This window comes from Capricornis sumatraensis, chromosome 2 (assembly GCF_032405125.1).
Source record: "Capricornis sumatraensis isolate serow.1 chromosome 2, serow.2, whole genome shotgun sequence".
In the NCBI taxonomy this organism is placed as follows: domain Eukaryota; kingdom Metazoa; phylum Chordata; class Mammalia; order Artiodactyla; family Bovidae; genus Capricornis; species Capricornis sumatraensis.
The window spans coordinates 65975427-65988842 of record NC_091070.1 but is presented as its reverse complement, the minus strand read 5'-3'; positions in this window follow the sequence as shown (position 1 = coordinate 65988842).

Sequence of the window (13416 nt, the reverse complement as noted above, 5' to 3'; positions counted from 1 at the left end):
TCCTAAATTGTATACTTTAAATGGGTGAACTGTATGGTATGTCAATTATATCTCAGTAAAGGTCTTAAAAACTATTTGTGATTGATATGTTTACAATAAGGGTTCATCAAACCAGAAGTGAGATGAGTGCAACTGTGTGGTAGTTTGAGCATTCTTTGGCATTGTCTTTCTTTGGGACTGGAATGAAAATTGACCTTTTCCAGTCCTGTGGCCACTGCTCAGTTTTCCAAATTTGCTGGTATATTGAGTGCAGCACTTTCACAGCATCATCTTTCAGGATTTGAAATAGCTCAACTAGAATTCCATCACCTCCACTAGCTTTGTTTTGTAGTGATGCTTTCTAAGGCCCACTTGACTTCACATTCCAGAATGTCTGGCTCTAGATGATAATCACCATCGTGATTATCTTGGTTGTGAAGATCTTTTTTGTACAATTCTTCTGTGTATTCTTGCCACCTCTTCTTAATATCTTCTGCTTCTGTTAGGTCCCATACCATTTCTGTCCTTTATCGAGCTCATCTTTGCATGAAATGTTCCCTTGGTATCTCTAATTTTCTTGAAGAGATCTCCAGTCTTTCCCATTCTGTTGTTTTCCTCTATTTCTTTGCACTGATCGCTGAGGAAGGCGTTCTTATCTCTTCTTGCTATTCTTTGGAACTCTGCATTCAGATGCTTATATCTTTCCTTTGCTTTTCACTTCTCTTCTTTTCACAGCTATTTGTAAGGCCTCCCCAGATAGCCATTTTGCTTTCTTGCATTTCTTTTTCTTGGGGATGGTCTTGATCCCTGTCTCTTGTACCTGTACTCATCTCACACGTTAGTAAAGTAATGCTCAAAATTCTTCAAGCCACGCTTCAGCAATATGTGAACCGTGAACTTCCAGATGTTCAAGCTGGTTTTAGAAAAGGCAGAGGAACTGAAGATCAAATTGCCAACATCCACTGGATCATGGAAAAAGCAAGAGAGTTCCAGAAAAACATCTATTTCTGCTTGATTGACTATGCCAAAGCCTTTGACTGTGTGGATCACAACACTGTGGAAAATTCTGAAAGAGATGGGAATACCAGACCACCTGACCTGCCTCTTGAGAAATCTGTATGCAGGTCAGGAAACAACAGTTAGAACTAGACATGGAACAACAGACTGGTTCCAAATAGGAAAAGGAGTATGTCAAGGCTGTATATTGTCACCCTCTTATTTAACTTATATGCAGAGTACATCATGAGAAACGCTGGGCTAGAAGAAGCACAGGCTGGAAACAAGATTGCCTGGAGAAATATCAATAACCTCAGATATGCAGATGACACCACCCTTATGGCAGAAAGTGAAGAAGAACTAAAGAGCCTCTTGATGAAAGTGAAAGAGGAGAGTGAAAAAGTTGGCTTAAAGCTCAACATTCAGAAAACAAAGATCATGGCATCTGGTCCCATCACTTCATGGCCAATAGATGGGGAAACAGTGGAAACAGTGTCAGACTTTATTTTGGGGGGCTCCAAAATCGCTGCAGATGGTGATTGCAGCCATGAAATTAAAAGACGCTTACTCCTTGGAAGGAAAGTTTATGACCAACCTAGATAGCATATTCAAAAGCAGAGACATTACTTTGCCAACAAAGGTCCTTCTAGCCAAGGCTATGGCTATCCCAGTGGTCACGTATGGATGTGAGAGTTGGACTGTGAAGAAGGCTGAGCACCGAAGAATTGATGATTTTGAACTGTGGTGTTGGAGAAGACTCTTGAGAGTCCCTTGGACTGCAAGGAGATCCAACCAGTCCATTCTCAAGGAGATCAGCCCTGGGATTTCTTTGGAAGGAATGATGCTAAAGCTGAAACTCCAGTACTTTGGCCACCTCATGCAAAGAGTTGACTCATTGGAAAAGACCCTGATGCTGGGAGGGATTGGGGGCAGGAGGAGAAGGGACGACAGAGGATGAGATGGCTGGATGGCATCACCAACTCGATGGACATGAGTTTGAGTGAACTCTGGGAGTTGGTGATGGACAAGGAGGCCTGGCGTGCTGCAATTCATGGGGTCACAAAGAGTCGGACATGACTGAGCAACTGAACTGAAATAAAAAGAAATACTTAATAGGAGGAACATTTTGCCTTGAAAAGTGGTGGTCCTAGAGTCCATGATTCTGTAAACATTTTAAAATATTACTAACAGAATGTTTTCCTATAAGCTCTACATGATGTCATTAAAAGTCACGGGAAAATAGTGATAAAATCTATGTGGTGGGTATAGGTGTTCTCTATAAAATCTTTTGATTTTGCTGTATGTTTGAAATTTTCTTTAATAAAATGTTAGAGAAACATCACTGAGCTCAGTAAGAAAGCTAGGCCCACAAAGTGGGATCATTTGTTCATAATTGTATTTGTCATTGCTTACTGAGTAAAAAATTATCCCCCAAATTACTTGCCTAAAGCAGCAAATATTTGTTATCTCATAGTTTTTGAGGATTGGGAATCCAGGTTTAGGTGAGTGGTTATGGTTCAGAGTTTCTCACGAGGTTGCAATCAATTGGCTGGCAGGGGCTGCGGTCACCTGAATGCCTGACTGGGGAAGATGCACTTCCAAACTCACTCATGTGATTGTTGGCAGGACATAGTCTCTCCCAGGCTATTGACTGAAGTTTTCAGTTTGTTGCCAGGTTGACCTCTCTATGAGACTGCCTGAGTGTTCTCCCAAGATGGCAGCTGACTTTCCTCAGAACAAGTGATCTGAGAGAGAGTATCCCCAAGAAGGAAGCCACAGGATTAGACTTCTCAGTGAAAATACAAATATATACCTAAATTCTGGGAAGATAGCAACAGTGATTACAGTGGCATAGTTTCTGTTTGTTTAATGTTTTTTAATTTATTTATACTTATTTTCGGCTGCATGAGGTCTTCCTTACAGTGAACGGGCTCTTCGTTGTTGGGCTCGGGCTTTCTCTAGTTGCATCAAGTGGGGGCTACTCTCTAGTTGCAGTACGTGGGCATCTCATTGTGGTGGCTTCTCCTGTTGTAAAGCATGGACTCTAGGGCTCCTAGGTTTCAGAACTTGTAGCACACAGGCTTAGCTGTCTTTGCAGTATGTGGGATCTTTGTTCCTGGACCAGGGATTAAAACAGTGTCCCCCTGCATTGGCAGGCAGATTCTTGACTACTGGACCACCAGGGAAATCTCAGTGGCTCAGTTTTTATATCTTCCCCAATTCCCATACAAAAACAGAATAATTAGACAACAAAACCCAAAGCCTTTGAAAAATATTTACAACAAAATTTATAGCAAAGTATCCAACTGTGGACCTAGCTGTCTTGTTGAGTCCAGATGTTTTTCTAACATTTTATTAAAGAAAATTTCAAACATATAGCAGGTGAAACTACAAGCAGATGGACACAAACTACTAAGAGCCATTAGCATTCATAGAAGAGAAAAAAGAGGGAAACAACGGAGCATCTGACAGACTTAAGAAGAAACCCCTAAAATAGCCAATAGGTATTCACTTGAAAGTGGTAAGGGCCAATTTGAAAACAATGTCTGAAACCAAGAGGAGTTTTGCCCATTCCAATAGCAAGTAAGTGTAAGGACCTCACAGTATGAAGTCGATATAGGCTGGAGAAGTTCAGACTCCCATGTTCTAGAAAATAAACAGCCATGGCTCCTTCCTAGCACAGAGTCGCACACTGGAGAGAAACTGCTAGAAATGAAGTCAAAACTGAACAGGGCAGGTAAAACAAAAAAGAAGGAAGAGAAGCTCCAGATAAAAGTGGGATAGGAAAAAAAGAGCCAGAAAATCTCAAAAAGCAAACCAGCATAGATTTAACATTATACAAAAACAACAAAACAGGGAGCTCTGTGAAGGCAAAAACCCAACTGCACCAAGCCTCCTAAAATTTTAGGAAAACTAATTTTACATAAATAAGGGCAACAGAAAAGTGTGCCACTCAAATCCCGTACAAATTTATTGTAAAAAAAGAGAGAGAGAGAAAGAAAGAGAGAGAGAGAATAAGAAGCAGAATAACATACCAATGAAATCGTCCCAGAAAAACACAGTCAAAAAACAGATCAATACTCTAATGTACTAATGCATAAAATGATAAAAGGCATTAAACATTATATATGAAAAAACACAAGAATTATAAATATTAAAAAATGAAGTGATATAAGCACCCCAAAAGAAATACCATTTGAAAAATCATTTTAAAAATGACTAAACTAGATGCAACACAGGAAAAAATCAACACAAGTGATATTTTAAGAAAAGGAAGATGAAAAGGTGAAACATTGTTTAGATAAAAAAGGAAGAAATTTAAAAGATTTGAGAGAAAATGACAAATATTGAAGACAGGCAAATAAAATCCAACACATGGGTAAAAGAAGTCTTCAAAGAATAAAAACAAAACAAGGGAAGAGAATAAATACGAACAATGTTACTCAAGGTAGCATTTCTGTTCTGGGCTCTTGTCTAACACTAGGAAATGAACTGTCCGAGGAGACACATGTGCTGACAAAGCAAGAGATTTTATTGGGAAAGGGCACCTGGGTGGAGAACAGTAGGGTAAGGGAACCCAGGAGAACAGCTCTGCCACATGGCTTGCAGTCTTGGGTTTTATGGTGATGGGATTAGTTTCTGGGTTGTCCTTAGCCAATCATTCTGACTCAGAGTACTTCCTGGTGGTGCACCCCTTGTTCAGCCAAGATGGATGCCAAAGAGAAGGATTCTGGGAGGTGGTCGGACAGGTGATGTCTCCTTTTGACCTTTTCCGAACTCTTATGGTTGGTGGAGGCTTATTAGTTCCCTATTCCTTGCCAGGACCTCCTGTCGTAAAACAGCTCATGCTAATAGTTACTATGGTGCCTGGCCAGGGTGGACGGTTTCAATCAGTGTGCTTCCCCTAACAATTCTAGAATAAAAAACAGATGTATAGAACTTTCTTTTGGACTCTGTGGTAGAGGGAGAAAGTAGGATGATTGGGGAGAATGGCAGTGAAACATGTATATCAAATAAGAAACGAATCACCAGTCTAGGTTCGATGCAGGATACAGGATGCTTGGGGCTGGTGCACTGGGATGACCCAGACGGATGGTATGGGGAAGGATCTGGGAGGGGGGTTCAGGATTGGGAACACGTGTATACCCATGGCAGATTCATGTTGATGTATGGCAAAACCAATACAATATTGTAAAGTAAAAAAAAATAAATAGATAATAACATTAAATTTTTTTAATAAATAAAAAGCAGAAACATTTAAAAAAACAAATCAACTTAAAACTATATGTTGGAAAAGTATACAGTGTATCTGAAAATGATGATCCAGAGTGACCAACACCAAGATATAATCTAGTAAAATTATTTGGCTTTAAAGAAAAAGAAAAAAAATACTTTGGGCATCTAGGCAAGAACACCACATGACATAAACTTCGAAATAACATTAGACTAGTATAATTGACTTTAGTAGCAACATTTTGTGCCAGAAGAAAATGGAGTATATATTTAAGACACTCAGTAAAAGAATATATGAATCAAGGGTTTTATATCCAGAAAAACTGATTTTTTACATCATCAGGAGACCCAGAAATGAGGGTTCAATCCCTGGGTCAAGGAAGATCCCCTGGAGGAAGAGGTGGCAGCCCACTCTAGTATTCTTGCCCAGAAAATCCTATGGACAGAGGAGGTTGGGGTCCTCTTACCTCAACCCCTGCCAGCCAATTGATTGCAACCTCGTGAGAAACTCTTACAGTCCAGGGTCCCAAAGAATCAGACACGACTTAGAAACCAAACAACAACAGGAACTCATGCATTATTGCTCCCATGAGTCTTTGCTAATGATTCTACTAGAGGAAGAGCTTCAGACAGTCAAAATGACTAGAGAGTCACTGACATAAAAAGCAGTGGTAAACATGAATTACATAGCTCCTTGTAGAAACTGAGACTAAATGAAGATAAGAGATAGATTGTAGTATGTAACAGCTATATGATATGACAATGTAGATATAACATGATTATCAAAAAATATGCAGAAGATGAAGACAATACAGGCAGAAAATATTTTCAGTAATCAAAATTTGTTGGTAGTGGTTCTAGGATCACTATTATGAAACTTCTGTATATATAATACAATTATCAGAATGGTGCTATTTTTAGAGAGAAGCTAGGAACTGTGATGGATTTGGGGCATCTGAAGGATATACTAAGATGGCTGGCAAAGTTCTATTGCATGACCTGGGTGATTTCTACAAGGGTGTTCATCTTATTTTAGTAAGCTATTGAAATGCCTATCTCCTAAAAGTAATGATAAATCCAAAGTATTAACTAAAGAAATATTTAAGATAATTTGTGGTTAATGGTGCAGTCACCTTGAAAAAACAGCTTGGCAGTTCCTCAAAAAGTCAAATGTATAGTTACCATGGATGGATGGATGGATGGTGTGTGTGGATTCAACCCATGTCTCTTGTGTCTCCTGCATTGGCAGGTGGATTCTTTACCACTGGAACCACCTGGGAGCCCCTTAGTTACCATATGATACAGCAATACCACTCCTAGGTAATGAAAGCATGTCCATACAAAAACTTAAACATGAAAGTTCATAGCAGTTTTATTCTTAATAGCCAAAAAGCAGAAAAAAACCTAAAAGTCCATCAACCGATGAATAGACAAATAAAACATGGGATATCTATATAACACAGGGTTGCTAATGCTAATGCTAAGTCACTTCAGTCGTGTCTGACTCTGTGCGACCCCATAGATGGCAGCCCACCAGGCTCCCCGTCCCTGGGATTCTCTAGGCAACAACACTGGAGTGGGTTGCCATTTCCTTCTCCAATGTATGAAAATGAAAAGTGAAAGGGAAGTCGCTCAGTCATGTCTGACTCTTTGCGACCCCATGGACTGCAGCCTACCAGGCTCCTCCGTCCATGGGATTTTCCAGGCAAGGGTTATTCAGCAACAAAAAGGAATGAGGTCCTGGTACTTGCTATAACATGAATGACCCTTGAAAATTTATGCTAAAAGAAGTCAGCCACAAAATAACACATGGTATATGATAGCATTTATATGAAACAGACTATTGGTTGCTTAGGTCTGAGGAGAGGTGTGAAGGAGGTGAGGAGTAACAACTAACAGGTATGGTGATTCTTTTAGGGGAGAGAAGATGTTCTGAAATTAGATGTGGTAGTGGTTACAGGACCCTGAGGATATACTAAAAAACTGAACTGCATACTTTCGTTCTTAAAATATTTATTTTTTTTTTTTTGGTTGTGCTAGGTCTTCACTGCTGCGCACTGGCTTTCTCTACTTTCCATGCACAGGATTCTCATTGTGGTGGCTTCTCTCATTGTGGAGCATCAGGTCTAGGGTGCACAGGCTTCAGTCTTTGCATCTTGCTGGCTCTAGAGTGTGGGCTCAGTAGCTGGAGCAGATGGACTTAATTGCCCCATGCATATTGAGTCTTCCTGGACCAGGGATCGAACCAGGTCCCCTGCATTAGCAGGCAGATTCTTAACTACTGGACCACCAGGGATGTCCTAAATTGTATACTTTAAATGGGTGAACTGTATGGTATGTCAATTATATCTCAGTAAAGGTCTTAAAAACTATTTGTGATTGATATGTTTACAATAAGGGTTCATCAAACCAGAAGTGAGATGAGTGCAACTGTGTGGTAGTTTGAGCATTCTTTGGCATTGTCTTTCTTTGGGACTGGAATGAAAATTGACCTTTTCCAGTCCTGTGGCCACTGCTCAGTTTTCCAAATTTGCTGGTATATTGAGTGCAGCACTTTCACAGCATCATCTTTCAGGATTTGAAATAGCTCAACTAGAATTCCATCACCTCCACTAGCTTTGTTTTGTAGTGATGCTTTCTAAGGCCCACTTGACTTCACATTCCAGAATGTCTGGCTCTAGATGATAATCACCATCGTGATTATCTTGGTTGTGAAGATCTTTTTTGTACAATTCTTCTGTGTATTCTTGCCACCTCTTCTTAATATCTTCTGCTTCTGTTAGGTCCCATACCATTTCTGTCCTTTATCGAGCTCATCTTTGCATGAAATGTTCCCTTGGTATCTCTAATTTTCTTGAAGAGATCTCCAGTCTTTCCCATTCTGTTGTTTTCCTCTATTTCTTTGCACTGATCGCTGAGGAAGGCGTTCTTATCTCTTCTTGCTATTCTTTGGAACTCTGCATTCAGATGCTTATATCTTTCCTTTGCTTTTCACTTCTCTTCTTTTCACAGCTATTTGTAAGGCCTCCCCAGATAGCCATTTTGCTTTCTTGCATTTCTTTTTCTTGGGGATGGTCTTGATCCCTGTCTCTTGTACCTGTACTCATCTCACACGTTAGTAAAGTAATGCTCAAAATTCTTCAAGCCACGCTTCAGCAATATGTGAACCGTGAACTTCCAGATGTTCAAGCTGGTTTTAGAAAAGGCAGAGGAACTGAAGATCAAATTGCCAACATCCACTGGATCATGGAAAAAGCAAGAGAGTTCCAGAAAAACATCTATTTCTGCTTGATTGACTATGCCAAAGCCTTTGACTGTGTGGATCACAACACTGTGGAAAATTCTGAAAGAGATGGGAATACCAGACCACCTGACCTGCCTCTTGAGAAATCTGTATGCAGGTCAGGAAACAACAGTTAGAACTAGACATGGAACAACAGACTGGTTCCAAATAGGAAAAGGAGTATGTCAAGGCTGTATATTGTCACCCTCTTATTTAACTTATATGCAGAGTACATCATGAGAAACGCTGGGCTAGAAGAAGCACAGGCTGGAAACAAGATTGCCTGGAGAAATATCAATAACCTCAGATATGCAGATGACACCACCCTTATGGCAGAAAGTGAAGAAGAACTAAAGAGCCTCTTGATGAAAGTGAAAGAGGAGAGTGAAAAAGTTGGCTTAAAGCTCAACATTCAGAAAACAAAGATCATGGCATCTGGTCCCATCACTTCATGGCCAATAGATGGGGAAACAGTGGAAACAGTGTCAGACTTTATTTTGGGGGGCTCCAAAATCGCTGCAGATGGTGATTGCAGCCATGAAATTAAAAGACGCTTACTCCTTGGAAGGAAAGTTTATGACCAACCTAGATAGCATATTCAAAAGCAGAGACATTACTTTGCCAACAAAGGTCCTTCTAGCCAAGGCTATGGCTATCCCAGTGGTCACGTATGGATGTGAGAGTTGGACTGTGAAGAAGGCTGAGCACCGAAGAATTGATGATTTTGAACTGTGGTGTTGGAGAAGACTCTTGAGAGTCCCTTGGACTGCAAGGAGATCCAACCAGTCCATTCTAAAGGAGATCAGCCCTGGGATTTCTTTGGAAGGAATGATGCTAAAGCTGAAACTCCAGTACTTTGGCCACCTCATGTGAAGAGTTGACTCATTGGAAAAGACCCTGATGCTGGGAGGGATTGGGGGCAGGAGGAGAAGGGGACAACAGAGGATGAGATGGCTGGATAGCATCACCGACTCGATGGATGTGAGTTTGAGTGAACTCCAGGAGTTGGTGATGGACAGGGAGGCCTGGCGTGCTGCAGTTTATGGGGTTGCAAAGAGTGGGACATGACTGAGTGACTGAACTGAACTGAAACCACAAGTGAATTATTTTCTGGTGTACATGAATTTTCTTCCTATTTGTCTTCTCCTTCTTGGTATCTGTGAGTATCTTGTTCTCCTTACCATCCTTTAGAATGTGATTCTCACTCCTTTTCTTTTATATTCCATACTGAAAACCTAGAAAATATGGTACATGTCCAATGACTTCAAAGACAATTTACATAGTAATACCCTCCAAAGCTCTCTAGCACAGATCTTTTTCCTGCTCTCTATCCCCATATATTCAACTACCTATTAGATATATCAATTTCAAAATTCCAATGTATCCTATATGGAACACATGTAAAATCCAACTTATTATGGAAGCACTATTCCTCTAACTGCCCTCTCAATGGATTCTGTCTATAACTGGCACCAACTTTCAAATGGATATTCAGAACAGAAACCTGGGAATCAACCAAGACTCTTCTTGTTTACCACCCATATTCAATTGGTCTTTCAGTTTATTCTACTTATTAAATATCTTTCAAAAGCATATTCCTCATTAGCTTACCAACTTCTATATTCTTATTAAATGCAAACATTAAACATTTCCCCCAATCAATGCTAGAGTTTTTGTACAAGTCTCCCTCATACTATTCTTGGCCCCTTTCAATTCATCCTCCAGTTTAAACCAGGATGATCTAAAATATACATTTCTGATCATCTTAGTTTCTTGTTCATAATTCTTCAATGATCTCCTTTAGTCTATAGGATAAAACATAAACTCAACAAGACAAATCCTCAGGGCACTCACATTCCTTTTGCAAATTACCTTTTCCCCACGGTGGACAATGTTGGCAAAAAAATAAATCAAGGTGCCCTGGATGGATGGATTTATGATATAAAGTCAGTTATACCCTCTTAGGATTTTGAGTCCTGAATCAAATTACACAGAGCTAGAAAAAAATGTATTGGCACTCACTCACTCTGACAGACAGTTGAGAAGTTCCTGCTGCCTAGAATTTGCAGCTGCCCCTGATTCTATTTCCAAACCTAGTTTCCAGCTTTCCCGTCAATACTATGAGCCACTCATCTTTCCAATAAATCCTTTTTGTTTACATTAGCCCAGTCAGTTCTTTTGCTTATGACCAAAAAACCCTAACAGAGGCATGGACCCTATTTCCCGCCCTTACCTCTCACCATTACAACCTATATGTTTTTCTCTCTTATAAATAGTGAACTCCTTGTAGTTTTCTTAGCCAAAATGCACCCTTCCTCTGTCTCTTATGAAGCCCTTTGACACATAACACAATTGCAAGGACAAGTGCTATTTCCTATCCAAGGCTACTCTGCTTCCTCCAACTCAAACCCCACCATCAATTCACTGGTATACCTTAAACATAACTAATATTTCAATTATAATATTCTCTTACTAGATTCTAGGTTCTTTGGGAGTAGGGACTGTGTCTTTATCTCTGATTCCCCAACACCAGACCAGTGCCTGGCTCCAAAATGAATGCACAAATGAAGTCTACTATGTGAGACACTGCACAGAGGAAGCTTTACAGCAATGGTTCAGTGTTATCTTTTTTTTTTAAGGGAAGTATGAGTACATGCTATTCATACATGTAATATCTTCAATTTACTTCTTTTAAGTTCTCCTTCTCAGAAAGAAGGATTAAGCACGAGTTTCCTTTCCTCTATCAAGATTTTGCTATTTCATTGGCTTCTTAAAAAGCAAACTATGGATGGCATCCCAACAAGTTACACAATAATGAAGAGAATTTCTTTCCCTTTTCTCCCTCATTCCTGGAACTTGCCATTTTGGCTCTTCCTAAGGAATGTTTTCTTTAGAATGTGTTTCCATTACAAAGCTTTTATTTAGCCATCAGGTGGCTTTCAAGTTATAAACAGTAATGCTCTTTGGGGAATTTGAGAACTCCAGAATGTGGAAGTATCTCATACAAACCAGAGAGGCTATACTGTTGCCTTGTGGAGAGATCAGCAGCATTGGGCTTAAGTTACTGGCTCTTCTGGTTTGTGTTACAATTAAATGCCTTTTATCCATTGTTCTATATGTACCAGTTTACACTCTAGTTCACTGAATACAACAGAGGGAAATAAAATATTGAAAGCATTGGGACTTTCCTCATTGTCCAGTGGTTAGGACTCCATGGTTTTACTGCCAGGGCCTGGGTTCAATCCCTGGTTGGGGAACTAAGAAAGATCCCAGAGCTGTGCAGTGTGGCCAAAAAAAAATCTTAAATGGCAAGAATACACAGAAGAACTATACCAGGAAGATCTTAATGACCTGGATAAGCATGATGGCAATGCCAAAAAATGTTCAAACTACTGCACAATTGCACTCATTTCACATGATAGCAAAGTAATGCTCAAAATTCTTCAAGCTAGTCTTCAACAATGTGTGAACCGAGAACTTTCAGATGTACAAGCTAGATTTAGGAAAGGTAGAGGAACCAGAGATCAAATTGCCAACATCTGCTAGACCATAGAAAAAGCTAGAGAATTCTAGAAAAGAAACATCTGCTTCATTGACTACACGAAAGCCACTGACTGTGTGAAAGAAAAGTGAAAGTGAAATCGTGTCTGACTCTTTGGGACCTGTGGACTGTAGCCCACCAAGCTCCTCTGTCCATGGGATTCTCCAGGCAAGAATACTGGAGTGGATTTCCATTTCCTTCTCCAGGGGATCTTCCCAACCCAGGGATCGAACCCAGGTCTCCCACATTGCAGGCAGACGCTTTAACCTCTGCACCACCAGGGAAGCTCACAACAAATTGTGGAAAATTCTTAAAGATATGGGAATACCAGACCACCTTACCTGCCTCCCGAGAAACCTGTATGCAGGTCAAGAAGCAACAGTTAGAACCAGACATGGAACAATGGACTATTTCAAATTGGGAAAGGAGTATGTCAAGGCTGTATATCGTCACCCTGGTTATTTAACTTATATGCAGAGTACATCATGAGAAATGCCACGCTGGATGAAGCACAAGTTGGAATCAATACTGCCAGGAGAAACATCAATAACTTCAGATATGTAGATGACACCACCCTTATATGGCAGAAAGTGAAGAGGAATTATAGAGCTTCTTGATGAAGGTGAAAGAAGAGAGTGAAAAAGTTTGGTTAAAATTCAACACTCAAAAATTAAGATCATGGTATCTGGTCCCATCACTTCATGGCAAATAGATGGGGAAACAATGGGAACAGTGAATGACTTAATTTTCTTGGTAAAAGGTAAGGCCACTCTTAACCTTCTGAGATGGCCTACACTCTGTCTGTGGAGTGTGTTTCTCTCTAAATAAATCCACTTCTTACCTATCACTCTCTCACTGAATTCTTTCTGTGATGAGACATCAAGAACCTGAGTTTCATTAAATCTTGAGACCAGGTGTGTGATCTCAATTAAAAGAGTAGGTTCAAGTCCCAATCTGAGTCACCTGGTTTCATGGGCATATAAATTTTGGAATCATCCTGTCAATTTCTATGGGGCTTCCCAGGTGGCGCTAGTGATAAAAAAAATCCACCTGCCAATGCAAGAGATAAAAGATAGAGTGTTCTATCCCTGGGTTGGGAAGATCCCCTGGAAGAGGAAATGGCAACCCATTCCAGTATTTCTTGCCTGGAAAATTCCATGGACAGAGGAGCCTGGCAGTCTACAATCCATAGGGTCACAAAGAGTCATACATAACTGAGTGTGTCAATTTCTACATAAAGCCTGCTTGGATTTTGACTGTGATTGTAATAAATCTATGGATTTGGAATAAATAAATAAATCTATTAGAATTTGGGAATAATTTACATCTTAACAGTACTGAGCCTTCAGTGGTATTTTCCATTTATTTATGTCTTCTTTAATTT